Source organism: Cyanistes caeruleus, chromosome 1 (genome assembly GCF_971803275.1).
Source record: "Cyanistes caeruleus chromosome 1, bCyaCae1.hap1.1, whole genome shotgun sequence".
In the NCBI taxonomy this organism is placed as follows: Eukaryota; Metazoa; Chordata; class Aves; order Passeriformes; family Paridae; genus Cyanistes; species Cyanistes caeruleus.
The window spans coordinates 69,583,717-69,600,840 of NC_141701.1; the positions used below are offsets into that span (position 1 = coordinate 69,583,717).

General features: G+C 40.6%; 1 protein-coding gene across 4 annotated transcripts in view; it reads left to right on the forward strand.

The window, feature by feature from the left end:
* The first annotated feature begins 1,395 nt into the window (after positions 1–1,395).
* The window catches only part of DDC (dopa decarboxylase), a 73,955-nt gene continuing 58,226 nt past the window's right edge, over positions 1,396–17,124 (forward strand). Inside the window, exons 1-3 of one of the 4 annotated variants that reach the window (XM_023921845.2) lie at positions 1,396–1,549; positions 2,422–2,512; positions 3,103–3,209. The gene's annotated coding sequence lies outside the window, so the exon portion shown is untranslated. Of the gene's footprint in view, positions 1,550–1,684; positions 2,513–3,102; positions 3,210–14,980; positions 15,025–15,187; positions 15,238–16,780; positions 16,860–17,124 lie in introns of those variants that run through there. The other 3 variants (XM_086898621.1, XM_023921843.2, XM_023921846.2) reach the window with 3 other exon arrangements.

Consider the following 17,124-nt stretch of genomic DNA (forward strand, 5'->3'; position numbering starts at 1 on the left):
AAAATATAGTATGTGGCAAAAGTTCACATGGGTTCATTCATAAAGGGCTTCTATCACATCATGATAGAGAAAACTCAGCTGATGGATAATAATTACAAAAATACCATCTTTTTCTCTGAAAGTCCATTGATCACTCCACCAAGTGCCAGGAGCAGTCTTCAGGGGAAGAATCATTACTTGACAGCACATATGTAAGCACATCTTCATGTCCACTACTAAGACAAGATCTAGAGATACTTTTTATCTGATCCAGTAATGTGCCCACATGAGGGCTGCCTCATACAGAAGCAACTGAAGGTACCACTTAAGACCTGAGGAACGACTAAGAAAACCTGCTCTTCGGTCAACTGGAGGCTCCCTTTGACTGAATTAAGGCTGCCCTTAGTGAAACAGCAATGTAAGTATTGAATTTGCTTCCTATCACCCCACCCCAGGAAGTGATGCCTCCAGGGTCTGCAACAGCTGTGTGCCTTCCCCTGCTCCAGCCTACCACTGGGAGGGTTTGCTGTGGGCGTGGGGGCTACCACAACAGAATTGAGTCCATCTCGCTGAAGTTGTTCAAGAGTAGTGTTTGGCTTCATTAAGCCTCAAAACTGGGTCATAATTGACAGGGACTGAATTTTTGAGGTGTCCTCTAAAATGAGTTTTCTACAAAGAAGATGTGCTACTCCATTTCAAGAAATGAATATACTAAAGGTTGCATATAAATGGGTATCTCTGAGCGTTTTTGTTCAGCAGTGCACAGGGATGTGTTGTGAAGGGTTCTCCTGGGTAAAACACAGGTTTTCCTTACACTTTCGATATCTGGGGAACAGAAAGGAGCGTGCACCTGCTCAAGCCATGTGATTTTTCTTGCTGACAGCTATGGTGCAGCCAGAGGGAGAGCGCTGTGCTGGGGTTGGCAGGCCAGGTGTAGGAGGTGCATAGGGAGCTGTCAAGGCTCTCCCAAGCTACCCACTGCTGTTCAGGCAGGAGGAGGATGGGAGAAGTACATCACAGAATTGTTAGTGTTGGAAGGGATCTCTGGATATCATCCAGTCCAACCTCACTGCTGTGGCACAGCAACCAAGATCAGCGTGTCCAGTTGGTTTTGAATGTCTCCAGAAAGGGAGACTCCACGACTTCTCGGGGCAGCCTTTTCCACCCTCAGTGTAAAGGTCTTCTTAACGTTGAGGTGGAACTTACGTTTTAGTTTATGGCCATTGCTCCTCATCCTGTCTCTGGGCACCATTGAAAAGACTGGCACCATGCTTTGAACACCGGCCCTTGAAGCATTTATGTACATTGATGAGATCGAGTGCTGGTGCCCAGCCAGGTTCTATCCCTCCCTGGAGGATCCTGCTGCCTCCCAAATCAAGCGTCGGAGGGTGGCTGAGCTCTGTCCTGCTCCGGTGAGGGGCTCACCTGGGCTGGCCCCGGGCAGCTGCTGCCCTGCGAGGTGCCCGGAGGAGCTGCGGACGGTCTCTGATAAACAGGAGCGACAGTGGTGACAATGGAACCTAATTTTGCTGATTCCTAGTCTCCGATTCTGGCAAGTCTAAATCCTGGAGTAAGTCCGCTCAGCGCGGGCCAGCTGGCATAAAGCTCGGCTTGTGTCCGGCGCCACAGCCGGACCAGGCCGGGTCGGCGAGGCCGGAGGGCCGCGGGCACGGCGGGCTCCCATCCCCCGCCCCTGGCCGGCAGAGGGCGCGGCGCACAGGCCTGCCCTGCACGCGGACGCGTGGTTTTCCCTTGCTTGGTGTTCCTTTGTTTTATGGTGGCACCGTGGGCCTCGTCTCCTGTGAAACTGCTTGAAAACAGCTCTAAACCGAGGCAGAGTGCCTCAGGCGGGGTGCCTGCTGCAAATGGCAGCGCTGGCGCACGGCTGGCGTAAGCGCTCACCCCGTCCCCGGCATGTGCCGGTTTGTGGACGTAAGGCTTTCCCTCTCCCGGCAGTGCCCCTGAGGCACCGGCAGACGGGAGCCGCCAGGCAGCCGCTGCCCCGGGAGCTCCGGCTCTGCGGTTTCCCAAACTGTCCCTCCCACTTGCTGGCTCGTGTGAGCCGCCAGACATCTCTGTGGCGTGGACATCCTCATGGGTGTAACCTCGGCAGAGGCAGGATATGCCGGGGCTGCTGGCTCGCTCCATCCCTCGTCTCGTTGGGTATTTCTCCTAAGGCTCTGTGCATAAATGAGAAATCCCACGTCCCTCCTATCACAATGGCTGCGAATTGCGGCTGAATGAGCCCACGCGTTTTCTGGCTTCCCCGTGTTGAGAAAGAGCAGCTGATAAAACTGACATAGGGCCATGCCTGGTTAATGGTTAATGAAAGAGTACAGGGCGACCACAGTACCAGTGAAGCCCTGATAGTTGCTGGAAAAGCCTTAGAAATTTCTTGAGATTAAAATTCCTTAGCCAATTCTGGTGACCTCTTCTTCAAAGGGCCATTGTGAACTACAGGAAACTGTAGGGAACTAAAAACAATACCGGTTTTCCTGGAAGAGACCTGGAAAAGGAGTGAAATCCCAAAAAGGTAAGGATAAAATCGGTAATGTCTGAATGTTAAGCTACCTCTGCACTTTTACCAAATAATTTAATTGAATAAATCCACCTAATTTGTTCGGTATTAAACTAGACAGTCTTTAGAAATGCAGCATAATATGCTAAATATAAGTATTTTAATTGACATGTGCTTAAGCCAGTTTTGGTGAAAAGTCAGAAGTTCATGAAGTTCATTTTGAAATCAAAGCTTTGCAATTAACAACATTTTTAAGAGAACTTTTTATTAACTGCTGCTAAAAGTTGAGTTGAGGGCACTGCTGCTTAAGGGAAGCAGTCTGGAAGGTTTGCAGTACCTCTAAATGATGGTGTACTGGGCAGTCTTGGAGTTGGAGGCCAGCTGACAAGCTGATTTTATTTATATTTTAAAATCTGGTCAGAAAAAATGTTCTTATTTTTTGAAAATGTTGTGTTCCTAGTCCTTGAGCTTAGTTTCATTGTAAGCCTGTCACATGAGGTATATCCTCTTGCAGAGATCCTGTTTATGGCTCAGGGACTGATCTTCATATGTTGACACTACAATTTTATGTGGGGTTAAATGTGAAACAGCAAAAATTATTACAGCATTGCTGGGATTTGAAGAGTAAGAAGATGCTGAAATTGGAGAAGGAAAGGTGAAATGAAACGACAGTCACTATTTACATGACAGAAATTTGCTACTCATGTCAATGGTAAGTAAAAGGGAAAAAGAAGATACTCTAATAAAAGTTCAACGAAAAACAGATTTGCAGTATACTTGTGATATATGCTGAAAGGTTTCCTTGGGTGAGTGATGCCTCAAGGAAGAGCATTCTGGAACTCTGATGTTTAAAATGTGCATCCCCCAACAGCAACACAAAGTGAGGAAACTGGAATTTTTTGCTAAAATTGCTAAAGCTTGTTTAAAGTTGTAAGAGAGTTTCTTTGGTCAATTGATACACATCAATGGGAAATTTCTGTGTTGCTTTAGTGTATGTTTCTTACTTTGTTCTTTCCATTCTGCTGTGTCCAGTTCTGGGCCCCTCAGTTTAGGAAGGATGTTGAGGTGCTCAGATGCATTCAGAGCAGGGTAACAAGGCTGGTGAAGGGCCTGGAACATACACCCTTTGAAGAATGGCTGAGGGAGCTGGGGTTATTTAGCATATAAAAAAGGAGGCTCAGGGGAGACCTTACCACTCTACAACTGCCTGAAAGGAGTTTGTAGCCAGGTGGGGATTGGTCTCTTCTCAAAGGCAGCTGCTGACAGAATGAGAGGCCACAGCTGTGCCAGAGGAAGTTTAGGGTAGACATCAGGAAAAAAAATTCTTCACTGAAGGAGTGATTGGGCACTGTCTGCCCAGTGAGGTGGTGGAGTTACCATCCCTTGATGTGTTAAAAAAGACATGGATGTGGCACTCGGTGCCATGGTTTAGTTGATGAGGAGGTTGGACTTGATGATCTCAAAGGTCTTTTCCAGACTAGTTCATTCTGTGATTCTGTGAAGAACTGTTCACCTCATTCTTCTGAGGCACAAAAAAGGTGTATTTTTTCAATCACAGATAATATATTGTGTAATCAGAAAAATACATGGCCAACAGTATTCCATTATTGCGAAGTGAAAAAAAAAAGTTCAACCTATAAAACAAACTCTGTTTATTTCCAGCATATCCTAATCCCAGTCCTGTTGCGCTTCTCAACCGTCTATTGCCTCTGCATGTCCACAGTCCTCCAGTGTTTTCTCTGATGAGTGTCTCCCCATTAAGCCAGTTCATGCTGATTCTATTTTTTTCTCCTAACACTGATATCTTTCCTGTAGAAAATTTTGGAATGGAACAACTGTTTTGTTGTACATTTTTCATCTTTCTTGATCCTATGTGGATTGTATAGCTATCTATTCAGAACCAAATGAATAAACAGGAGAAAAAATATTACGGTAAATAGTCATTTATTGGAAAATAAATTGGGATTTTGGTGTTAGGCTCTTTGTCAGAGACCTGGCAATAGCACTGTATGCTTGAAAGGTTGCTCTTACAGTTTACTGTTAAATAATACTGTATCATTCCCCCTTTTCTGCCCCACTTTCCACTTGTTTCAAAAAGGAACATTTGGTTTCAAAATTCAGGGCAAGTTCGCTAAACTTTGTGAAAGTGTAAATACAAATTAGTTTTATCTTTCCTGATTGTATGTTTTCAGAGGAATTGGGTGGTTTACATGGAGTCAAATGTAGTTTAATATTATTATTCTTGTGTTATCTCAAACATACTATTTTATTCTTGAATTTATTTTTTATAGTTTCAGAGACAGCATAGAGATTCTGTCCCTAAGTTGACTGATGCAAGGATTAATGGCAGGACATGAGTTTTTTTCATTCATTCTCCCTCAGTGATGTGCTATGCTGTGAATCTCAGTGTAGGAACGTGGGATGACTTGAAGGCAAAGATGTGACTCCAGTACTGTCACCTATCAAAACATCCCATTCTCTACAGAGGATGTGTCTCTCCATCTGTTAGGTACAGCCTGTCCTTGCGAGACTGGATATGAAGCAGAGAGGTTAGGAATGTTTTGAACAAAGGTAAGGTGGAAAGGTTTCAGTCATTGCAAGGAGTATAAGGAGGGAGGACATGGGACTGATCTGTTCTTAACACTGGAGACAATTGAAGCCATAGTAACAGCAACTGTGCATTCCAGTAGAAGCTGGAATATGTATAACCCTAAGTCAGGGTTATTATTAGCATTTCAGAGTTTCAAGCCAGTCGTGCCAAACTTAGGTTTGTGACATTCCTTATGCTTCAGACTTTTTTTTTTTTTTTTTATATACCAAGTACCATCTACTGTCTGATTGCTAGGGCAACGTCAAGCACTGGTGTCAGCAATACTGGCATATAATTTGGAGTTCACTTTACAAAAAGGAAGGGAATGATCTCTTCCTGCTCGGTAGACAGAATATAAGTAGCAGATTAAAATTGGTGGGAAAAGAGGTCCTAGAGAAAAAATGCACTGGAGAGTATTGTTTAGGAGGGCTATAAATTCAGCATCAGAGTAACGCTGCTGCTAAGTCACTTATAACTGCTCCCTGTGTTTTGGCCTCACTTGCACTCAGTTATGCTGTTGACAGACTGTTTCATTTAAATGAATAAACCTCACAGTTTTTAGATTTTCATTTTTCTGACACATGACAGCACAGGTACAGTTAACGTGACATAACATGAGGGAAGCTTCATTACTGTGACTACTTAGTCATGCAAAAAATCGAGATGGGAAATTACAGATATACTACATATTGTGCTTTCTGCTTTTAAAAACAATCTGAGCTCAGAGAAGTAGAAAGGATCCATATAATCATAGTACCAGTTCTATGAATTTCAAGGCAAATACACATTTCCAGGCACATGGGACAAACTGAAGACTGATGAAATGCCAGCATGCTGGGAGGATGGCTAGCAGACACCTTTTCATCTCAGACAATACCCTAAAGGAAATGGCCTTTCAGTGTGGCAGATAGTGTCCCTTTCTGTGCTGCTTCTTTAAAGGGAGGAAGAGAGAACGAATGCAGAGGATTTCAGAGGAGGTGTCGTTTCTTTAACGGCATCCTGTGGGTGCATTATCTTGCAGAGACCTTTTTCTTTGTCTTTCAGTCTGATTAGCACGTCTTTGTGCAGTTTTAAAATGCCTGGACAGTTTTCCCCGAAGAAATACATGTGCCTTCCAGCAGTTTTAAATTGCTCTTATGTTTGATATCCTTATACATTTGCAAACCCATCAGAATCTTGTTGAGTTCTTGACTGTAATTCTTCCTGAAGTAATTGTATTTTCTACAGTTTTAACCACACATCATGTGAAAAAGTGTTTTCTTCTATCTGTTTTTAATGTGTTATCTTTAATTCCCCAGAATTATCCCCCTTGGGCTTTTAGAACTTGAAAAACAGAAATAAGTTCTTTGTCTTCTCCCTGTACTCTTTTGTTCACTTATCCTTTCCTTGGTTTCTCTCATGTTCTGTTTTCAGAGCTAACCAGGCCCACTCATTTGAATCTTCCCCAGAGGACAGCATAAGTGTATTTTAAGAGAAATCTTCTCTTACACTCCAGGAGGGTACTGAAGTCTTTTTGAAAGTGAAGATCTGAGAGAATATTGAATGTTTGAGAAATGTTCCAACAATTGATCAAAAGTCACTAGAATATTTTTCCTGTAGTTCTCCAACTTGTTCTTAGTGGATCCAAACTTCTTGCTACTCTTGATTATGCTACTTATTAAACACAGGTTTTCATCCAACCGTGCCACCAACATTGGTTAGACTAAGTTTGACCCTTAAGACTTCTTAACCCTCTCTGTATCCTGTGTTATTTCAGATTATTTGTACTGAGCTTCCTGCAGCTCTGTACTGACTATTCAAGATGTGACATTCCTAGCTCTTCTCCCCAGTTCCTATGGCTGCATCTTTAATAGGAAAAAAGAGGGGGGGAGGGGGATAATGGTATGGTGGAATAACTGCAAGTTTTTGTATCTCACAAATATAAAGGCCCCAGGTACTGCAGCTTTCATTTATTTTAGGCAGCTAAATTAGAGGACTCTGAGGCCTCCAGCTGTGGTTAAGATGGGACATAGAATGGGCCCCATAGATCCCATAGATGGGACTAAAAAGAATATTTGCTGTAGTGATGGGTAGTGAGAGGCCTGAGATGGGAGATGGTGAGTAAGCCTGTATTCTAATAAAAGACAAATATCTAAGAGAATTTGTGGGAGAGGAAGAGGAATATTGTATCTTATCTCTCTTATAAGAACAGGCTGAGGGAGCTGGGCCTATTTAGTCTTCAGAGAAGACAAGTGAGATGGGACCTCATTATTGTGTATAAATATCTGAAGGGAGGGTGTCAAAAGAATGGATCCAGGTTCTTCTCAGTGGTGCCCAGCAATGGGACAAGAGATAATGGGCAGAAACTGATGCACAGGAAGTTCCACCTGACTGTGAAGAAGTACTTCCTTGTGCAGGTGTCTCAGCACTGGAACAGGTTGCCCAGAGAAGTTGTCAAGCCTTCCTCAATGGAGATATTCACAGTATGGAATACAATGAACACAATCCTGTGCCATGTTTCTGGGATGACCCTGCTTGAGCAGGGAGGTTGGACCAGATGACCACTGTGGCCCCTTTAACCTTACCCATTCTGTGATTCTGTGGTCTGTTGCAGTCATGAACATGAATAATCCCTGATTATTGACACATAGTGAAGATGTTCTATAAGACGATCAGATTTTCTGCCCAAGTATAAAAGACCAGCTAATTTTATGGATTTTGCTTTGCAAGTGGAAACATCCAGGGAACAAAAGAATTGATTCTTGGAAAGAAAGAAAGAAATTATGGCAAGAGAGTATCTTTTTGAAACATTTATCATGAAAATTAGAAACTAAGAAGCTGTTACAGACGTCCCCATATTAAATAGTAAAAGTTTAATAATTAAAAGCAACTTAGTGATGATCTTAATATATGAGGAAAATTCCTTCATATCAGTAAGTTTCTACAATAATGTGTAAAAAAAATTTAATATCACAATGTAAAATCAGAGGAGATACTTGATTGTGAGAACTTGAAAGCCTCTGCATCTGCATGACTGCTTAACACTATTATTATTAAGGACCAATGGTAAGTGTACAAAGTCAAACTTCATGACAAAGGTAGATACAGAACTATAATTGCTCAGAAATGGAAGTCCTGAAACCAAATACATTCTTTTGGTATCCATTCACCTTAATTAACCAATTCAACTGGTTAATTCAAGCTAGCCTATTAAGCAATAGAAAGCATTTGTGAAGCTTTGTAAACAATAACAGCATAAGCATAGCTTTGAGGAACGTGCACACTCAAACAAAAAGCATTTTGCACCCCATGTAGAGTGCCAGTACAGACATCCCCAAGCAGTCACCAGCCAGCAGGAGGGCCCTGGCCTGAGCCAGCAGGAAAAATCAGCAACCTCTGACTGGATGCACATGTTACACATAGTGCTGTGATTTTCCTTTTTTAATGTTTTTTTTAGTGTTTTGATATTTTTTTCTTATGGCATATTCTTCTGTTTCTTCACTGTTCTTTTTCTTCCAAGGAAATTTATATTTAATGTTAGCATCTGTCTCTAGAATCCTCCTTTTCATCGTCATACTAGAATTTAGTTAATTATTTAGTCATACATTTCTTGTTTGTTGAGGCTAATGACATACAACCTTTACTCAGGTGGGTATAGAAGTACATGCTTACATATGTTGAGCTTTTCTTACAAGATCTATTCAGACTCTCAGAAGTCCTTCATTTGCTGGTTGCTAACATGGCATGTGCCTCACACTCTCTCTCTCCTGCTTTCTGTTGTCTTGCACATGCCAGGATTTTTTTTTTTTTTGGCACTGCTCGTGGAGGCAACAACTTGTCTCCTTGTTTGCCTGCCCTTCCAGCTCTTAAATGGGCCCATATTGTGCCTTTTTCCTTAGGTACCTGGGGACCAGGTATAAAGGTGTTGATTTCTGAGCAAGTGTTGCAGGACCACCTCCTGAGGCCTGCCACACCTGCCAGGATAGAGGCCTAATGTTGTGGTAGGCTGCTGTAAGTGACATTTCTTATAATGAAAAGTTTAAATTCAACAAGTAAAATACAGAGCCTTGCAAATGTGTTTTGTGCTAATGAAAGATAAGGCACAAAAAATAGGATGCATTATTATGTATGTAAGTGTGAGGATTCTCTCTAGCTGCATCAGCAGCTCAGCCAGTTATAAGGCTGATCTCAAGAATATCTGCCCACGGCACACAACTGTTGTGTGAATTCATGCCCTGGGTTGTTCTTACGCCTACCTCTGCCGCCTCCTTTTCAAGGTTATTGATACATATTTCTATTGTACATCCTAATGAGTATGTTCCTGCCTTTGGGTGATTTCCATCCTAGCTCTGGCCAAAAATCTGAGATGGAAACAATTTTTTTTTCTGTTTAATTTACTTTTTTCTTAAAAATATATTTTTTTACCATTGCAGTAATTTATTATCATGTTGACTGCTGTTCTGTTCAGCCTAGTAATTACTTAATTGCATACTAGTCCTTAAATGACTTTAAGATAGAATGGTGAATTACTCATTTGCTAATACTCTGGCTTTCTCATGTTTTCTTTCAAGGTTAAAAAGAAAATAAGACAAAAAATATCTGTCTTCTTTGCTACAGCTTTTGCTCTGTTCTGAAGGTTGCTTTGGACAATGTTTTTTTTGATTTTTCAAGAGTAGATTGCTTACACTTTTGAATATATATTTCTTAAAAATACATTTTGCCCTTTTGGAGCAACAATTTTTGATGTAATACCTCTGTATGAATAGTAATTTTAAAATCACATAAATTTTGTCAAAATTTCATAGCTAGTAGGAGTAAGGTATTAAAGGTGATATATGGAAGCCAGTGTTATTAATATTACAAAATAAAAAATGTTATTACAAATCAGTAGGTACTGTGTGTTAGTGCTTTCTTTCTCACCTGTTCTTATTTATCCTGTCCTTGATGGTGGCTGTTAAAAAGAACTGCCTTTTGGTTACCATTTCATTTAGAAAATCATCCCTAATTTGAATGTTTCATTGATTTTGAAACTTAAAATGATCTTGATGTTACTCAGGTTCTTTGGCTGACCTATAGGCTTGCTTATGCTATTTTACTAGGATAGGCATATTGACACATCATTAATTTATCTTGCTTGTTTTGAGGGTCAAGTTCCATTACAAGAATGAGACTATGGAGGCTATTTGCTGCAAATTGCTTTCAAGTATTTCTTTTTAGTGTATGTATGTTCGGTACAGAAATTACAAAAAAAAAGTTGTGTGAAGAAAAGTGTTTGCTATTCTGAAGTTTTGAATGTTATTACACCATGTTGTTACAACATAATTGCAGTACAAAGATTACCACATCTAGTACAGCTGACCTGCTACCAGGTTCTGATTTGTCAACTTTTAGTGCTTTCTGTTGCTCAGCACAACTCCATGTTAGAACTGAACCCAGTACTTGTTTTCAGGAGAGTATTACGGATTTTTTGAAAAAATACCATTCTTACAGACAGCCTCTGACAAATAGTGGAGATATTTTCAAATTGCTAAGATGATGAATCAAAATTTATTATATCCAAAGCAGGCTAAAACATTCTTTTGCTCAAGAAAAGTACCTGTTAAAAGAAACTGAAAGGAAAACAGAACAAACATAGACATAGAAGCACTGTTCATCTATTTATAAAACAGCAGGAAGGTTATATTTTCAATGAAACAGGAAATTTATGAACATGATTGGCTTATTCAATAGATGTTTAACAGGACAAACACAAAGGGAAACAAGAAATAGATGGTGCTGGGTGATGGTGTGTAACTGAGCTGTGAGTACAGGAAGTTGTGTCCCCTGCTGTAATTTGGACATCATTCCCTTCTTCACTGCACAGTGCCTCTATGCTCCCATATTCACCCCAGGCACAATATTCAGCCCTTTTTTCACTTAAGAAAAAAATTTATTTTAGATGCCTGAAGAAGATGTGAACAGCTTCACTGTAAGAAAACCCAGAGCTCCACCTATCTCTATTTCAGAGTCAACAAGCAGAACTATAGCAAATGTTCTGAGTCTTAACACAGGTTCTGGATCCCTTATTCCAGTCTTCTTCCACATGCTAGCTGAAGATGCTTCTGGTCACCTGGTCATCACAGTTTGACAGCTTGTCTTCCTGAATAACAGCAGTAGCAGCCAGCACAGCTGAAAGCTGCTAAGATGAAAAGAACTGTATTGTCTTGAGCTTCCAGAAATATTGCCAGGCTTTTTGTGACAATTTACTATTCTATCATTGGTAGAAGCTAACTCTTGTTTCTAAGTATCCATTGAATATAGTGTAACACTATTTTTCATGGGATTTTTTTTTTTTTAATGAACAGGAAGTAAGGAGATCATGTAATTAATGCTTTGTTTAACACAACTTTGAGTTATTTCCTTTATCTTAGTAGTGTTGCAGGATTGGAATGTGGTTGATATGCACTGTACTCACAGCTGAAGAATCTTGAGTTAGGCTTTTGCATATATATATATATATATATATATAGTAAATTAATTTCCACAATTGGACTTCATGAAGACTACAGTCACAAAAAATGTAGACCTGGGTTGTATGAGTTCATTATTGTGTAAGATAAAGTAAATAAACCATAATTTTGATGAAAGATTAGTGTGATTTTACATGCTGAGCATACATATTAAGAAAAAAATTATCAACCATTGTAAAATATTAACAGCTTTTAAATCATTCACAAGTCAAAGAATGTAGATACATAGCTGTTTTCTTACTTTTTGATCCAATGGGCAACAGTAATAGCTTTAGACTGGTGTGTTGTTGAAAGAGAAACAGAAAATATCCCCTAGAATTCAGCCTATGGGCAGGTAAGTTATCTTGCTTTATGATATTTTACAGTGTATGTAACATAAAATGTGGTAGTGAGTCTCCTTCCCTAAGCATAATTTCACACCACTCTGTGTTCTCTGAGCACTGAAAAACAGTGAAAAATGACATTTCTTAACCACTTCCTGCTGACAAAAGTTAGCCTCGTGGTAGAGGTGGAAGAGATATCTCTGAAGACTACACAGAACAAGATCACTAAATAAGGGAGTGCTTTTTTAAGAGTTGGCATGAAGGAAGAAAACAAATCTCAAAATTTCTAAAACTTTTCTAGACTGTCTTTCAAAGAACTCTGCAGAATATCAGACTGATGTGAAAACAGTTTGCTTCTAGACTGGCACCATCTGACCTCAGCAAAGAGAGGTTCAAAATTTATGCCTCTGACCAGAGACAAACACTGCCAGAGTTTTGACAGAGGGTGCTGCCACTTTAAACGTGGCCTAGATTTAGGCTGTTTGGATTCCAGATCCAGCTGGAGCCAAATGTGGTAGCACAGAGAAATAAGCTGGAAGAGAACAACCCTTTCTAGCAAAATATTTTATGGAAAATTCCTCTCAGAACTTACCCAGGATTTCATAGCATATGGCAAAGACTTGCATCTGTGCTTGAAAGCAGGAGCTTGAAATAAGGCCTCTAAGTATAAATTTAATGAATATATTGGACTGTCCTTCTTATTTAACTACCTGTCTCTGCCAGTAATTCCTGGCTAAATGAGAGCCTGTCTCTCCTAATGATAATGTGGAAGCTGTGATTATCTGAGGTGTGGAAGCGAACAGGATCATAAGGAGAACAGATGGCAAGCAGTTCTGAGTGGGGAGATGGCTGGCTGCACTGTGGTGAAGCTACCTGCAGCAGCTTAAGCTGTTATCTTTCCTGGCTCACTGTTTTCCCTCCTAGCTGGAGATGATTGCCTTTCTTTTGGAATTGGCAGGATGGAGCATGTGAACACTTGGTGGCTCTGTCACCTAATGTCACAGGGACAGGCAGATTCTTTTAGGGATCCTTGGTAGATGAGAATTTGCTACAGGGCTTTAGGTACAATTAGACCTTTATTACTACAATTAAACACATATTTTTCAGCATAGTTTATTCTTGTCTACAATTTTTAGGATTTAATGTAGTTTATTGTTGCACAGTTTTTTATGAATTATATTTTCAGCTAAGCAAAATTTCTAGTAATGATTGTAGCTTTCTTACTATCTAGAGTCTTTAATTTCCTACACTTTTAGTCACTTGGACCCTCTACAGATTGTGTCAGATTCATAGTCATCAGTGCATGATACACTAATCATAATCTGGACTCACACTTTATCCAGTAGAACAGGATTCATTCAGTCTTCAGAGGAAGCCAACAGCAGTGGCTGTGTCCCAGACCACTGGGGGATCATGGGTTTTGCTGTCCAGCATCAGGCCTTGCAGCTGATTGATTTTGTAGACAGTATCTCATGTACTGTTACATTTCTGTGTTCCTTAATAGGTGTCACCACCTCCTGGTAGCAATCTTGAATGGGTAAATAGTTTTTTCACAATGCTGACAGGGGATCTGGCTGTTCTGTAACAGGGGTCATCACATTTTGGTGACACCTACAATGTTGAAAAGGGGAAAAGAGAAGGAGGTGATACCTGATCAGCACACTTACATGTTATGAATATAGGTCTTAGGAAATAGCATTGGTTATGTGAACCATATTAGCAGGAGTCAGGAGCAGGGTCACATGGCTCAATGGAAATTCTCATCTTAGTGTAAATGTATCTTCCTGCACTCAAGCAGGTGGCCTGTGTATATCTGTCAATCACAGCTCTGAGGTGAAGACAACAGGCCAGAGCAGAAGGTAGCAAATATTACCTTACTCATTGCTTCAGCTATGAATGTGTGTCCATGACCAGGGAGACCCTCTGCCATGTGGAAGATCTGGTTCCCACTCAGTTCTCCGGAGCTCTCATTTCAGATATGTGTGTAGTGGGCTGACCCTGGCTGGATGCCAGCACCCACCAAATCCTCTCTGTCACTTCTCTCCACAGCTGGACAGGGGAGAAAAAAATGTAACCAAGGGTTCCTGGGTTAAGATAAGGACTGGGAGAGATCACTCATCAAATATTATCATGGGAAAAACAGGCTTGAGTTTGGGATATTAATTGAATCATTACTAACAAAACCATTTAGTTTTGTTACTAATTAAACCAGAGCAGGATAATAAGAAGTAAAATAAATCCTTAAAACACCTTTACCCTACCCTTCCCTCCTTCACAAACTCTACCTCCTCCTTCCCCAGTGGTGGTGGGAGACAGGGAATGGAGGTTTATGGTCAATTCACCACAAGATGTTTCTCCTGCTGCTCAGGTAGAGGAGTCCTTCCCGTGCTCCAGCATGGGGTCCCTCCCACAGGAGACAATCCTCCATAAACTTCTCCAATGTGCTCTACTAAGCATAAAGTCTCTTGAAGCTTTGAATTGGTCTTTTCTGGAAAGATGCATGTGTTAGCACAGACTGAAGGGGAGCCAAAGATGCCTTTGCAGAAAAGCTGACAGGAAGGTATAGCAAGAAACACTGGTGTGATCTCTTGCCATGGTACTTGCTGTAATCTCAGACAACTGGGTACCAACATTCTCTTTATGAAGAGACTCCAGTGATGTTCTCATTCTTTCAAAAATGACTCAAGTCTTACAGTGGTGGCAAATGCTCTTCCAAGCTTATTGCAAGTGCATGGCCCTTGTGACAAGACATTAATCACAGTCAGTGGCAAAATACTTTCTCAACCAAGAATTGTATGTTCTTTGATATCTTTGTAAACAGTGATCCAGACAAATCACTTGCTCAAGAACAAGCACTGCATTGTGTTCCCTCTGTATCTCAAGCCATCTTTGTTCCTCATGCCTCACGTGGGTCTGTCTTTTCATCCACACGGGGTTATTCCGTTCATAAACTAATTGCTCTGTCTTGCTTTTCTAACATGAGGTCTTCACAGCACATTTAAGGCTTCATAGTGGTTCATCTGTCAGCCATAGCTTCTGTGAAGCTCACAATAGTCAATGCTTGAGAACACTCTCTGTGAGCAATACATAGCTGGATGAGTGCCCTGGCAGTGCCTACGCCCCTAGGTAAGCACATCTCAGCTCACAGCAGAAGCTATTCCTATCTCTGTATTGGAAGAGTCTGCCTACTGTGATTGCAGCCTGCTCTCACTGTCTCTGTGACTCTTCACAGCCTGTCAGTTTTTCTGTTGACACTTTTTCAGTTCATCACAACCTATCTTTTCTGCAGGCTTGCTTCCATGAGAGTAATATGCTCAGGCTGCCTCGAACCAGCAAATGGTACATTAACTCCTCTGAAACTGTGTGTGTGAGTCTGTGTCCATGTTCACTTAGTTAGCAGTTCCTTTTTTTCCTTCTTTGGTTTGTCTTCACATGTTCACACAACCAGCAGTAGGAACTGAACAGGGAAAACAAGTCACACATAAAATATTTATGAAAAAAGAGGATAGTTACTTTCCCAGTTTGTCAGTTCTGTCTCAGATTCATTTCCTGGCTAATCTGTTGCAAAGTCTACTTATGTTCTGCAGGAGACTTAGGTTTTATCCTCATACGTTGAGAGTAATCCATCTATTTGTGTCTGAAGGCTTTATTTAATTCTTACTTACTTCCAAAGGATATACACCTTTTGTTTTAATTAGAAAATTGTTAGTTGCACATTTTATCTAAAATACTGCCCTCTTATCTCATCTTTGTGCTTATGCATAGTTGGAGCTTGTTTATGGAACATAAAAGGATATTTCATTCCATTCTCACTTGTGTTTCTTTTACTCTTCTCATAGATAATTTCCTGTAACTAGTATTTTTATATTAATGGAAGAATATACTGAGGGAAAAAGAAAGACAAAGGTGGGGTTCTACTACTGTTCTCTTTTTGAAGAAGCAACTGCAAGGAAAACTGATAAAAATGCCTACAGTCTCCAGATAGCATCCTTAAAGTACAGACACAGAGTAAACCAAATACAATAAATCAGTGGGGTTTTTTTATGCATAGGCAACTGCATAGTGATTGTTTTTTTATGCATAGTGACTGTTCCTTCAGCACCAAATGTGGAAAAGAGGCAGAAACATTGTCTTAAATCCCAAATTAATTGTTTCAAATTATTTTCTCAATGTCTAAGATACTGAGTATGTCTGAATGAATTTAAAGCCCTTCATGTTACAACTCAGAAGTTTTTTTCAAATAATGCTAGGCTCAATGAACTAGAGCCCAAACACATCTTCATCAAATTTAGTACCACACCACGTGGCTAGCATGAGAAGAGTGTCAGGCTATTCAGGTGAGGGAAAAACAAAGTTGGGAGTAGAGCCATCTAATCATAACTGGACTAAAAGCCTGAGGAAACTGCCTTTTCATTTCTAACCTGCATTGTACAGTCATGGAAGAGGAGAAAGCTATTAGAAAGTGGGTACAAACTTTAATCCCATCTGCTTTGATCCATGTCTTTGCAAATGGACTGACAATGGGACTGCAGTGACTGAGAACACATGGTCTGCTTTATTTTCTGGTGCTGTGCTGGAGCCTCCTGTTCAAACACAGCTTCTCTCCCTCTCTCTCATTTGCAATCCAAAGGGTTCAGTAATGGTAATAAATTGGTGCTATTACTGCATGGACACGGTATCATTTATAATCACAGTTGACTTCCACGTGCAAAAACATATTGAAGCTTGTCTCTTGTTGGCTGTGAATAATAGGTCTGTTGGGTGCTTACCAACAAGCCCCATCCTGTAAACCTTTTGGGATTGTGTTATTGCTCACATGCTAATATCCTGAATTTTGGAACAGTGTGGCACTAAAAAGGGATCTCTATTTGTTGTGTTTCAGCAGTAAACAAAGTTGTTCCCTGCCTGTGAAAGAGAGAGCATTCTGAAGGGTGTGGAACAAATTCACAGGGCCACATCAGGTCTGACTTAACCGGCACCTATGACAGTAAACTTCATCTTTCTTTTGTCCACCACAGAAAGATTCTGTTAACAAAGATTTGTTTATTGCCAAGCGTTGATGATGAGAATTATCAAACTAGTATGAGCAAGAAGAATTTCTAAATTGTAGAAGAGACATGGAACATGCTTTTTAAAAGGGCATTTAATTCCACTCTCTCAGCTTGCCTGTTGTACCTTTATTTCATTTTTCTTCCTGAGAAATTACAAAAAAACATTTTAATGGAA